This window comes from Tenrec ecaudatus, chromosome 16 (genome assembly GCF_050624435.1).
Source record: "Tenrec ecaudatus isolate mTenEca1 chromosome 16, mTenEca1.hap1, whole genome shotgun sequence".
Classification (NCBI taxonomy): domain Eukaryota; kingdom Metazoa; phylum Chordata; class Mammalia; order Afrosoricida; family Tenrecidae; genus Tenrec; species Tenrec ecaudatus.
Window position 1 is genome coordinate 64,169,120 of NC_134545.1, and position 13,050 is coordinate 64,182,169.

The following is a 13,050-nucleotide window of genomic DNA, read 5'->3' on the forward strand; positions in this document are numbered from 1 at the left end:
AGCAACTCATTCCCCCAAAGTGTTGGATGTAGCTAAGCTGTCATGGTAACTTTGCTCCACTATATTCGTGGATATATTTGCAGCAGGTAAATATATGTGTAGAAATAGCTTTTGTCAAATCCCTATATATTCATGAGTTTAATTCCCTTCTTATTCCTACACTTGTGTGTTTATCCATGCATCCACTTAATAGGTTATTGTTACGGGATTGTATCTTTACTTCTTTTGCCTTTAACTCTTGTGTTCATCCTCGTGCCATCCTTTGCCTTTGTCATTTTTGGCTACGCTCCCTCCACCCAAGTTAATAAGTGTCTGCCCTCAAGTTAGTGATTTCCCTCGCTCCCTTGGAGAATGTCTCTTTTTGTGTGAAAACTTTATCTTTACTTTTCATAATAGTAGTCTCAGATAATACTTGCCCTTTAGTGACTGAATTCTTTCACTGATCATACTGCCCTCCATATTCATCCATGTCACAAGGTATGGGACAGATCACTCATTCTTCATCACCATCCATCCTTTGTGTGTTTATAACAGAGGTTGTTTATCCAGTTTTCTGTTGATGGTTATTTATTTTGTTTGCATCTTTTGGCATTGTAAATAATGCCACCATGAACATGGGTGTGCATATATCTGTTTGTGCCATGCCTCTTATTTCCCTCGGACATATACCAAGTAGTAAGACTGGTGGATCATGGATCATATGGTGTTTTTAATGCCAACTGTTTTTTTGGGGGGTGCAATTTATCTTATTTTATTTTAAAATCATTTTATTGGGGCTTATACAGCTCTTATCACAATACATACATGTATCCATTGTGTAAACCACATTTGTACATTTGTGGCCATCATCATTTTCAAAACATTTTCTTTCTACTTGAGCCCTTGCTATCAGCTCATTTTTCCCCATCCGTCCCTCCCCCACCCTTCCACCCTCCCGAACCCTTGATAATTTATAAATTATTATTTTTCCATGTCTTACATTGACCAATGGCTCCCTTTACCCACTTTTCTGTTGTCTGTCCCCCAGGGAGGGGGTTATATGTAGATCATTGTGATCAGTTCCCCATTTTTCCCTCCACCTTCCCCTCCTGGTATCGCCACTCTCACATTTTTGGTCCTGAGGGATTTATCTGTCCTGGACTCCCTGTGTTTACAGCTCTTATCTGTACCTGTGTACATGCTCTGATTTAGCCAGATTTGTAAGGTAGAATTGGGATTATGATAATGGGGGCGGGGCAGGGGGAAGCATTAAAGAACAAGAGGAAAGTTGTATGTTTCATCAGTGCTACACTGCACCCTGACTAGCTCATCTCTTCCTTCTAACCCTTTTGGAAGGGGATATCCAATTGTCAACAGATGGGCTTTGTGTCTCCACTCTGTAATCCCTCTCACTCACACTGATATTACCTGATCCCATCGACACCTCAGGATCACACAGGCTGATGTGCTTCCTCCATGTGGACTTTGTTGCTTCTCAGCTAGATGGCTGCTTGTTTATCTTCAAGCCTTTAAGACCTCAGACGCAGTATCTTTTCATAGCCAGGCACCATCTGCTTTCTTCACACATCTGCTTATGCACCCATTCTCTCTTCGACGTTGTGTCCGGAAGGTGAGTACCACAGCATGCCAGGTTATTAGAACCAAGTGTTCTTGCATTGAGGAAGTTCTTGTAACTCCAACTTTTTAAGGATGAACCATACTATTTTCCATAGTGGTTGTGCCACTTTACAAACCGAGCAATGTATGAGGACTTCAATCGGTCCACACCCTCCTTGGGTGTGACATTTTCTTGAGCTTTGCTATTAATGATGGGAAGAGATGGAATCTCGTTGATGTTTTGCTTTGCATTTCTCAAATGAATACTAAGCATTTCTTTCTCTTTTTTTTAGCCATCTAAATGTATTCTTTAGTGAAGTTTCAGTTCATGTCCTCTGCCTATTTCTTTAAATGGATTATTTGTTGCTCCTGTTCTCTGTAAACTTTAGAGATTACTCCCGTGTCTTAAATGTTGAATGTTCATATCTATGAGCATGGTGTATTCTTCTGTTGATGTAGGTCTCTTTTGGTTTCTTGTAAGAGTATTTTCTAGTTTTCTTGTACAGGTCATTTATTTCTCTTATTAAATTTATTTCTAAGTATTTCATCTTTGGGTGGCTATTGTAAATGATAATATCTTCTTGATTGTCTTTTCGGCATTTTCTTTGGTACTGCAAAGAATCCCAACTGTTTTTTTTGTTTGTTTATCATTTTATTGGGGGCTCATACAACTCTTCTCACAACCCATACATCAATTGAATCGGGCATGTGTGTACATATGTTGCCTTCATTCTTTTCTAGACATTTACTTTCTATTGAGCTCTTGGTATCGGCTCTTCCCCTCCCCTCCTCATCACCCTCATAACCTTCCTGATAGATTGTACATTGTTATTTTTTCATCTCTCACACCAACCGCTGTCTCCCTTCCCCCATGTTTTCTGTTGTTCTTCCCCCAACCCTCTGGCATCACCATTCCCATGCCTGGATTCTGTGTGTCATAAGCCCCATCTCTTATCTATACCTGTGTACATGCTCCGGTCTAGTCTTAATTGAGAAGCAGCACTGGGGTCATGGTAGTAAGGGGTAAGGAAGCCTCAGGGAACCAGAGGAATATAGTGTGTTTCATGGATGCTTTACCGCACTCTGGTGACTCATCCCCTCCCTGTGGCCCCTCTGTGGGGAGATCGTTCCACTGTCTACAGATGGGCTTTGGATCTCTGCTCCAGCCCAGCCCCCGCGTTCTCAATCCAACTGGTTTTTGTATGTTCTTCTTAGTCCTTGCCACTTTGCTAAACCCTTCCATTAGTTCCAATAATCTTTTGTCCCAGTCTTTGGAATTTTCTGTATGTGGGATTATACTATATACAAATAAAGAGATTTTACTTCTTCTTAGTAATTTGAAAGCCTTTTTTCCCTTTCTTATCTTACTGCCCTGGCTAAGTCTTCCAGTGCAGTATTGACTAGGAAGCATATTTCGTTCACATTTATATGGAGAATGCTTTCAGTCTCTCTTTGCTGAGACTAGTGATGACTGTTGCTATATATGCCCTTAATTATGCTCAGTAATGTCTCTTCTCTTCCTACTTTGTTGAGTGTTTTCATCAGGAATGAGTGCTTAATTAAATTCCTTTTCTGCATTGATTGATATGATGTCATTATTTTCCTTCATTTTATTTATGTAAAGAATTAAGTTGATTATGTTTCTAATGTTGAGTCATCTTTCCATGTCCTGGTATGAATCCCATTTGGTCATAATTTATTATCTTTTTGATACATTGTGAATTCTATTGAGGATTTAGTTAAGAATTTTTGTCATTATGTTATGAAGCATATTATCCAATCATTTCTTTTTTAATGATGTCTTTACCTTGTTTGGGCATCATGGTTATGCTCACTTCATAAAATTCAGGAGCATTGTATTACTTTCTATATTCTGAAATAATTTAAGAAGAATTAGTGCCAGCACTTCTGTGTTTGGTAGAATGTGAGTGCGCTGTGTGAGCCAGGACTTCTTTGTTGTTGTTGGGAATGTTTTAATAACCCAGTCAATTTCTTCTTTTGTCATAGGTCCATTCAAATTTCTACTTCAATGTATGTTAATTTAGATAGATAATGTGTTTCTAGAAATTTGTACATTGCTTCTAGATTTTCAGATTTATCCTCCACAGTATTCTTTTGTTTCCAATCATTTTATTGGAGGCTCATACAATACAATCCATACATATCAATTGTGAAAAGCACATTTGTACATTCATTTCCCTCATCATTCTCAAAACATTTGCTCTCCACTTAAACCTTTGGCTTCAGCTCCCCATTTTCCCCCTCCCTCCCTGTTCCTGCCTCCCACGTGAACCCTTGATAATTTATAAATTATTATTTTGTCATATCTTACACTGTCCGACATCTCCTTTCACCCACTTTTCTGATGTCCATCCCCAGGGAGGAGGTTACATGTAGATCCTTGTAATCAGTTCCCTCTTTCCACCCCACCCTCCCAGTACTGCCACTCTCAGCACTGGTCCTGAAGGAGTCATCTGTCTTGGATTCCCTGTGTTTCCAGTTTCTGTCTGTACCAGTGTACATCCTCTGGTCTAGCCAGATTTGTAAGGTAGAATTGGGATTATGGTTGGGCGGGGGGAGGAAGCATTTAGGAACTAGAGGAAAGTTGTATGTTTCATCATTGCTACACTTCACCCTGACTGAAACTCGTCTCCACCCAATGACCCTCTGTAAGGAGATTTCCAGTTGCCTACAGATGGTCTTGGGTCCCCACTCTGCATCCCCCCCTCATTCACAATGATATGATTTATTGTTCTTTGATGCCTGATACCTGATCCCTTTGCCACCTCATGATCACACAGGCTGGTGTGCTTGTTCCATGTGGACTTTGTTGCTTCTGAGCTAGATGGCCACTTGTTTACCTTCAAGCCTTTTGATAGCCGGGCATCATCAGCTTTCTTCACCACATTTGCTTATGCACCCATTTGTTTTCAGCTATCCTATAGGGGAGGTAAGCACACAATGACATGATTTTTTTGTTCTTTGATGCCTGATAACTGATCCCTTTGGCACCTCATGATCACAGAGGCTGGTGTATTTCTTCCATGCACAGTATTCTTTTTTTTTAATTCATTTTTTTATTTGACTCTAATTTTTTAAAATACTACAAAATTCTATTACTTTATATTTATCATAGGAATTATAAATGCAGATTTACCACATGCTGTTAGGCCTAAGAATTCTTTTTTTAAAACGTTTTATTAGGGGCTCATACAACTCTTATCACAGTCCATACATATACATACATCAATTGTATAAAGCACATCTGTACATTCTTTGCCCTAATCATTTTCTTTTCTTTCTTTCTTTTCCCTTTTCTTTTTTTACATTTTATTAGGGACTCATACAACTCTTATCACAATCCATACATATACATACATCAATTGTATAAAGCACATCCATACATTCCCCGCCCCAATCATTCTCAAAGCATTTGCTCTCCACGTAAGCCCCTTGCATCAGGTCCTCTTTTTTTTCCCCTCCCTCCCCGTTCCCCCCTCCCTCATGTGCCCTTTGTGATTTATACATCGTTATTTTGTCGTATCTTGCCCTATCCGGAGTCTCCCTTCCCCCCCTTCTCTGCCGTCCATCTCCCAGGGAGGAGGTCACATGTGGATCCCTGTAATCAGTTCCCCCTTTCCAACCCACTCACCCTCCACTCTCCCAGCATCGCCCCTCACACCCCTGGTCCTGAAGGTATCATCCACCCTGGATTCCCTGTACCTCCAGCCCTCATATGTACCAGTGTACAGCCTCTGTCCTATCCAGGCCTGCAAGGTAGAATTCGGATCATGGTAGTTGGGGGGAGGAAGCATCCAGGATCTGGGGGAAAGCTGACATGCACAGTATTCTATTATTATCTTTTTATTTCAGTCATTTCTGTTGTGACAGAACCCATTTCACTTCTTATTCATACTGTTTACATCTCCTTCTTTTCTTTTGTTAGAGTTGCCAGTAGCTTCTCAATGTTATCAGTCCTTTCAAAGATGTAACTTCCAGTCTTGTTAATTCATTCTGTTGTTTGCTGTATTCTGTTTCATATATTTCAGCTCTAATCTTTATAATTTATTTCTGCTTAATTTACTGCTCTTTTTCTAAGTTTTAATGATGTATAGATTCTGGTTCCCTCTTCTTTAATTTCTGCTTATCTGGAAATGTCCTAAATTTGTGGTTGTTTTTGAGGTATCATTTTTCTGGGTAGATATGTATCATTGGCAATTATTTTTTCATTCAAACTTTTGGATATGCCATGTCATTGCCTTCCTGACTGAGTAGTTAGTTTCTGTTGAGAAATCAGAGCCTAATTTCATTGGTTCACTTTTGTAGTTAACTTTTAATTTTTCTGTGAGTTGTTCTGCTAAGTCTTTCCTTGACTGTGGTTTTGGAGAGTTGGAGAATGATATGTCTGGGGATTTTCTTTGGTGTTCTTCCCTGGCTGAGGCTCACTCCATTTTTTGAAAGTTTAGTTTTCTTATAACAAATATTTGACAATTTTTCTATGGTTTCTGTTTTGTCTTCCTGTTTGGAAAGCTGATCTCACAGAAGTTATTCTTCTTGATAGCATACCACATACCTCAGGCTTTCTTATCTTCTTTTTAAAATCCTTTTTTCTGACTGTTCCTGTAGCAATTACTTTGGAATGATTTGTCTTCATTTTAGCTGATCTCATCTTCTCTTGATTGAACTATACTCATTTGCCCTTTCAATATGTTATCTCAATCTGAAATCTTCACTAATCTGAATTTTTAATTACAGTTTTTTTTATAATACTGGTTTTAATTTTTTTCAGCTATTTTGTTAGTTTTTCTTTGGAGTGTTTTCCTGAGATCTAGACTTTTGCTTGTGCTTTCCTTGATTTTGCCTGCAGTTTCTTCATTCTTTCTCTCTGCAGAAAGGCACCCAGCATCATTCTTTTTCATGGTTCAGCTGGTAGATTCATTGGTCATTTTCTGGCACTGCAGTTCGGCCATTTGGTTTAGCCACGCGCTCTTTGTTCTTCGTGTGCACTGAGGTTGTCTATTTTCTCGACATTGCTGTTCTACTGCATTTGTATTTTACCAGTAATTGAATGTTGATATGTTCTTAGACCCGCCACCACCTGTCTCCTGGTGGCTATAATAGAGATTGTGTGTGTGTGTGTGTGTGTGTGTGTTCCATTTTATGTTCATGTTGAAGCACTTGAGGGTAAGTTGGGCTGGCTTTGGCATCCTTTATCACTGATTAGGTGATGTATAAGTCGGTGGGGGCCCTTGCCCAGTGTATGAGCCTGCAGGAGTTGCAGGTGCGAGTGAGCAGCCTGGGCATAGTTTTTGTCTATCTGGGTGGGATAAAAAAGAAGGAAAGAGCTAAAGAAAAATAACAACAACAAAATTTAAATACAAGTGAGCTAAGAAACAAAAATGGATACAAAAATAACAAATAACAAAAAATATAACTAGTAAAACATAAAAAGGGGGGGGTAAAAAGGCAATGTACAAAAAGATGTAGAGAAAAGGGAGGGGGAACAAAGCCAAAATGATGACAGGTTGGGGAGTAGTAAAGGAAAAAGGAAAGTAAGGGTAGGAAAAAATAACAAAGAAGTGAAAAAAAATTTTAAAGGACACTGCATCCAGTAAAAAAGAAGGGGTGAAATGGGAGAGAGAAAAGGAGAAAAGGACAGCGAACTCTGGGGGGTGCGAATGTGACAGCTCCACGACGTGCTCAGTATGAGGTTATGAGTAGACGTCATGGGTGGAAGTGGGGCACCCACACCTGCATAGTTGCTACTCACCCATTAGGTGTCAGTCTGGAGTCAGGGTGCCAGCTCACCTCAGGGTTCCTGGTTCTGAAATGAGTTCTTGCCTGATCAGAAGGTGGCTAGGGTCAAAGCTTCCCACTGGCATTACATATTCTGCTGGGCCAAGGAGGCAGAGAGGAGAGTATGTGCCTCTAAACATGTATGCACCCCATGCCTGATCCATGAAGGTGTGCTGCAGACTTCATGCAGAGAAGGGGCTGCACAGGGTATGAGGAGGGGTGTCCCAGCCACCGGGTACAGCAGGGATGGAGTCGACCGCACTCTCTGGTCACCAAGGGTATGGAGAACAAAGGGAACGTGGCACCTTCCTGCCTGTCAGTGACTGGTGTGAGTGCTTACCATATGTGTTCCAGTATAAGCCGACCCGAATATCCCCTGAGGCACCTAAATTTACCACAAAACTGCATTAAGAATGTGCTGAAAACCTCATCTTATACTCAAGTATATACGGTATGTGGTTTGGGGCAAATGAAGTCAATTGTCAAGTCGCTGCCTCACTAAATGCTGCTTGCAAACATTCAAAAGGCCCATTCTGTAACACGCCGAGTAACAGTCACCCCTGTGATTGTCTCCCTTCTGGCAGTTTTGGTTCAGCTTGTCCTCGTCAGTATGCCAGCCGCTTTTCTGGTCTTTCCTCTGGAGATCAGGATTCCAGGATTATTATCCACAGATGCTCATCTGGTCCCTGGTGTCTTTGTTGTAGAGAGTCTAGGTAGTTTTTCTGCCTCGTTTTTCCTCTAGCCAGAAGCTTTTTTTTTAATAAGTCTATATCTTTGCTTTCATGACTGGATCCAGTTTGTCTCATTGTGGTTGTGAATCTATAATTCATATGTAAGGAGCAAGGATCCTAGTCCTCCCTTAACCAGGCAGTGGCTACAGATGGCAGTCATGTTACTTCCTTACCTGCCAAACATCGTAGAGTTCCTCAAAGAGGGTGTTATATTCTCACACATTAGTCTATGATGAGATACTCTATTATGAGGTACTCATCATCTATTATGAGGTCATCAAAATATACTGTCCCAGCTCCCCTCTCTATTTCTCACTGAGCTCCTCTAGAGAAGTCTCAGTGATAGTCTATGCCAAGATGGTAATTAGATAATTTCAAGTCAACTTGAAGATACATAACAGTGTAGGGGTGCAATGTAGCCTGTCAATCAGGTCACGGCCTGATGGTCACCCGTAAGCATGGCCTTCTCATAAGACTCTGGGAACCTCCCCCCCCCCTTCTCTGCCTTCACCTTCCTGCTGCCTGACCCCTATTCCTGCAGAACCACTGCCATTGGATCCACATGACTTTGCACTCACCGGTCTGTGGTCTTCCTGCACTCGGCATCATCGCATGTGGCTGCATGAGTCTGAAGACGAACGTATCATAAACTTGAGTTGGACTACGCTGGAACGTTTTCTTGATATATAATTCCTTCTTGATGTAAAGCTCTTGCTTACACATATAAGTATATGAATGTCACTGGATTTGTTTCTCTGCTCCGACCGGCCTAGCACAGCCAAGGACACAGTAATTGGATGCTTCCAAAGCTGTCGGGTCTCCAGGATATGCTTGGTCCTCTGCAAACACAAGAACTACCAAAACTTTGTAGTGACGTGGGAAAATGTCTATAAAATGTGAGTTGAGGCTGGGAGAGTGGAGGGTGAGTGGGTTGGAAAGGGGGAACTGATTAAAAGGATCCGCATGTGACCTCCTCCCTGGGAGATGGGACGGCAGAGAAGGGGGGGGGGGGAGGGAGACTCTGGATAGGACAAGATATGACAAAATAACAATCTGTGGATTATCAAGGGATCGTGGGGGGGGCAGGGAGGGAGGGGGGGAAAAAAGAGGACCTGATGCAGAGGGCTTAAGTAGAGAGCAAATGCTTTGAGAGTGATTAGGGCAAAGAATGTACGGATGTGCTTTATACAATTGATGTATGTAGATGTGTGGATTGAGATAAGAGTTGTATGAGCCCCTAATAAAATATAAAGAAAGAAAAGAAAAACGATTAGGGCAAAGAATGTACAGATATGCTTTATACAATTTATGTATGTATATGCATGGATTGTGATAAGAGTTGTATGGTCCCCTAATAAAATGTTTTTTTAAAATGTGAGTTGAGATTAACTCAATGGCAATAGGTTTGGGTTTACTTTTTTGGGGAGGGGGGAGTTGGGTTTTTGTGTATATATATATATATATATATATATGTGTGTGTGTGTGTGTGTATATATATATATATATAGTAAGTAAAGTAAATAACTCTCAGAACAATACTTATCACTTTGTGCCATAAATGTATTACATTTGTTAAAAATATGGGTTGATGTATATTACATTAGTTGGGGACCAAGAGTACTATATGTGTAGTGAAGTTAAAATCATTTCCCTCTGGGAGAATGAGATTATGATATTAATTTTTTTCTTTTTACTTAGCAGTATTTTCTATTTTATCTTCCAAGAAAACATAAAGTAGCTTAAATTAAAATTTTTTACCATATATGTAAACATACATATCAAATCCCAGATAAGAGAAACATTTTTCTAAATCATGACGCTCCCACATTATTATACATATCTTTCCCTGAGGAGAATTAAATTTTTCTTCCAAGAAGTAAAACATTCCCTCATGATAACAATATCATAATCTACAAAAATTATCCAAACTGACTCCTTCTCTCTTTACAAATTTTACATAGGGCAGCTTTATAATGTACGTAGAATTCAAAGTCCTGAAAGTAGCACTTCAGGACTGATTCGTCCATTCTATTTAAAAACGTGGCTTCACTGTTTCATTGAGCGGACTATATGAGACTTACTCATTTACCATACTTGAAAAAAATGGAGAGTGTAGGTATTCCTGTGAAGGTCACAAGATGAAAATAAAAGAACTGCTTTTTAAACATATATATCAGTTAAGTTCAAGTTGTTTGCCCAGTACATGATTTCTGGTCTGGCTTCCCCATTTGTCTGTTTGGACAACAATGGTGCCCTTTATTGCACACCCCATCATTACAGCCTTTTTGACTTACCAACACATATTATTTGTGCCAAGGGAAAATAGGTACCTTGGTTTTGTGTCATAAATGTAACAAAGTTTCTTGTTACATTTAGGACATTTTACTCAAAACTTTCATTTTTTTAGTTTCTTAAGATTTACACTGTTGTGAATCACAATCCAAGGGCTATAGCATTTGGGAGGTGATCTACTTTTGAAATTTATTTTTGTTTGTCTTTGGATATTAAAAAGCAGATGCACAAGCATGCCCTAACTGTACAATAAACTGCCACTTGAGAAATGTAAGCCTTGCAAGAATTAAGTTAGAAACTAAAACCAAATTCACAGGCATCAAGTCGATTTCAACTCACAGAGACCCTAGAAGACAGGAGAAACCTGCCCCTGTGGGTTCCCAAGACCATAACTCTCAGCAGGGCTGCAAAGCCCTGACTCTCTCCCAAGTATTAAATTATGGGCTGATTATTCTAATTCTAGAGCGACTCTTACATCTAATGAACTGCTAGACAGAATTAGAAGAGGGAGTGGATGTTGGAAAATTAGAAAATAGGAAAAAGGAGGAAACATTTTAACTTGCTGTATTCATTCTCTGTAGGTAAGTAAAATAGCTTTAAAAGAGTCATTTGTCTATGAAAAGGCAATTTCATTTCTTTAAAAATTCCTCGGGCCCTCAGTCAGACACGGGCCGGAGACGCTTCTGGAAGATCCATCACCATCGCCGCCCAAGGAGAACCCCAGGTCCAGTTCAAACTCGTACTGGTGGGTGATGGTGGTACTGGAAAAACGACATTTGTGAAACGTCACCTGACTGGTGAATTTGAGAAGAAGTATGTAGCTACCTTAGGTGTTGAGGTCCATCCCCTTGTGTTCCATACTAACAGAGGACCTATCAAATTCAACGTGTGGGATACAGCTGGTCAAGAAAAATTTGGAGGACTGAGAGATGGCTATTATATTCAAGCCCAGTGTGCCTTTATAATGTTCGATGTAACCTCAAGGGTTACTTACAAGAATGTGCCTAACTGGCATAGGGATCTGGTTCAAATATGTGAAAACATACCCATCGTGCTGTGTGGCAACAAAGTGGATATTAAGGACAGGAAAGTTAAGGCAAAATCCATTGTCTTCCACCGAAAGAAGAGCCTTCAGTACTATGACATTTCTGCCAAAAGCAACTACAACTTTGAAAAGCCCTTCCTTTGGCTTGCTAGAAAACTCATTGGCGATCCTAACTTGGAGTTTGTTGCCATGCCTGCTCTGGCCCCACCAGAGGTTGTTAGGGACCCAGCTTTGGCAGCCCAGTATGAGCATGATTTAGAGGTTGCGCAGACAACCGCTCTCCAGATGAAGATGATGACCTGTGAGAGAACGAAGCTGGAGCCCAGCGTCAGAAGTCTAGTTTTACAGGCAACTGTCCTGTGACGTCAGTGGTGCAGCGTGTTTGCCACTCTTATTACAGAGCTCAGCAGAATGTGCTCATCTTTGGGATGCTGAAGGAGATGAATGGGCTTCAGAGTGAGTGTGGCAGTTAAAAACCTTTTTTTTTTTTTGAACCCACATATCTAGCTGTTTGGCAATGCATTTTTCTTTCTTGAAAATCAACTACAAGACTGCTACAGTCACATCACAATATTCAGTGGTGATGTTTTGTTTGTTAACTGTCATTCCCATTCCTTTTCGTTAGAATAAAGTTGTATTTCAAATTAAAAAAATTCATCGGTAACACAATTTCAGGAACATAGTGAGTTGTGTTCAATTATTATGGACCTTCTAGCCCTAATTCCTTATTTGATGTATAATTCTGGACTCTCTGCCTGTGACTAAAACCCCATTTGGGAGGGTGTTCTCTACTATACTACAGGCTAGGAGTCGGGTGATATTAAGACCGATTTTAATAGAGGGTATGAACCAAATCACACCCTTTGTTTCCTTGGGGGCATCTTTAAGACTGCTTTCCTGGCTGGTGTAATTTAAGACACAATTCTTTGTTTACCTTGGATTGGGTGTATATGTTGGTACCACTGTACAATCCTTCCACACATCGCCCGGAAGGTCAGATCTCTAGTTCCTGACTGAGCTTTGGCAGAAACAAGAAGACGTGCTGTGATTTTTGGACATTTTTGGCTTCTGGCTCTGGACCCTGCATTTGGCTCACCTCTCCCTGACCTTCAGATTTGGAACTGAATAGCACCCACCACATGAGAAATTTCCTGAAAGCTTGTGAGGTTCTATGGGACATTGCAGTTAATCACAGAACCCAGGGACTTGAGGGAAGGTACTCGTGGGAGGTATGAGTGTTGAGGAATAAAGCAGTAGAATATCGTCTTAGAAGAGTTGGACCTTTAGGACATCTTTAATCACCAATCCCTTGGGGTTTGTCTGGGATTCATCTAAAATAAGTTATCTGAGGGCAATTAATGTACAAATGTGCTTTACACTATTGATGTATGCATGGATTGTGATAAGAGTTGTATGAGCCCCCAATAAAAAGATATTTTAAAAATAAGTTATTAATTCACACACATAATGTAGAATTAACACTTATCCACACTGTAAATCTACCCTTCATTTATGAACACACCGAACGATGGATCCACCATACGTTAAAGCACTTCGCAAAGTGGTTGCTAGGAAGAAGCAGAGTTGTGA

At 40.3% G+C, this 13,050-nt stretch overlaps 1 pseudogene; it reads left to right on the forward strand.

Annotated features, from left to right (window-relative positions):
- The first annotated feature begins 11,344 nt into the window (after positions 1-11,344).
- Positions 11,345-11,852, forward strand: LOC142428965 (GTP-binding nuclear protein Ran-like; annotated as a pseudogene).
- The last annotated feature ends 1,198 nt before the right edge of the window (positions 11,853-13,050 follow it).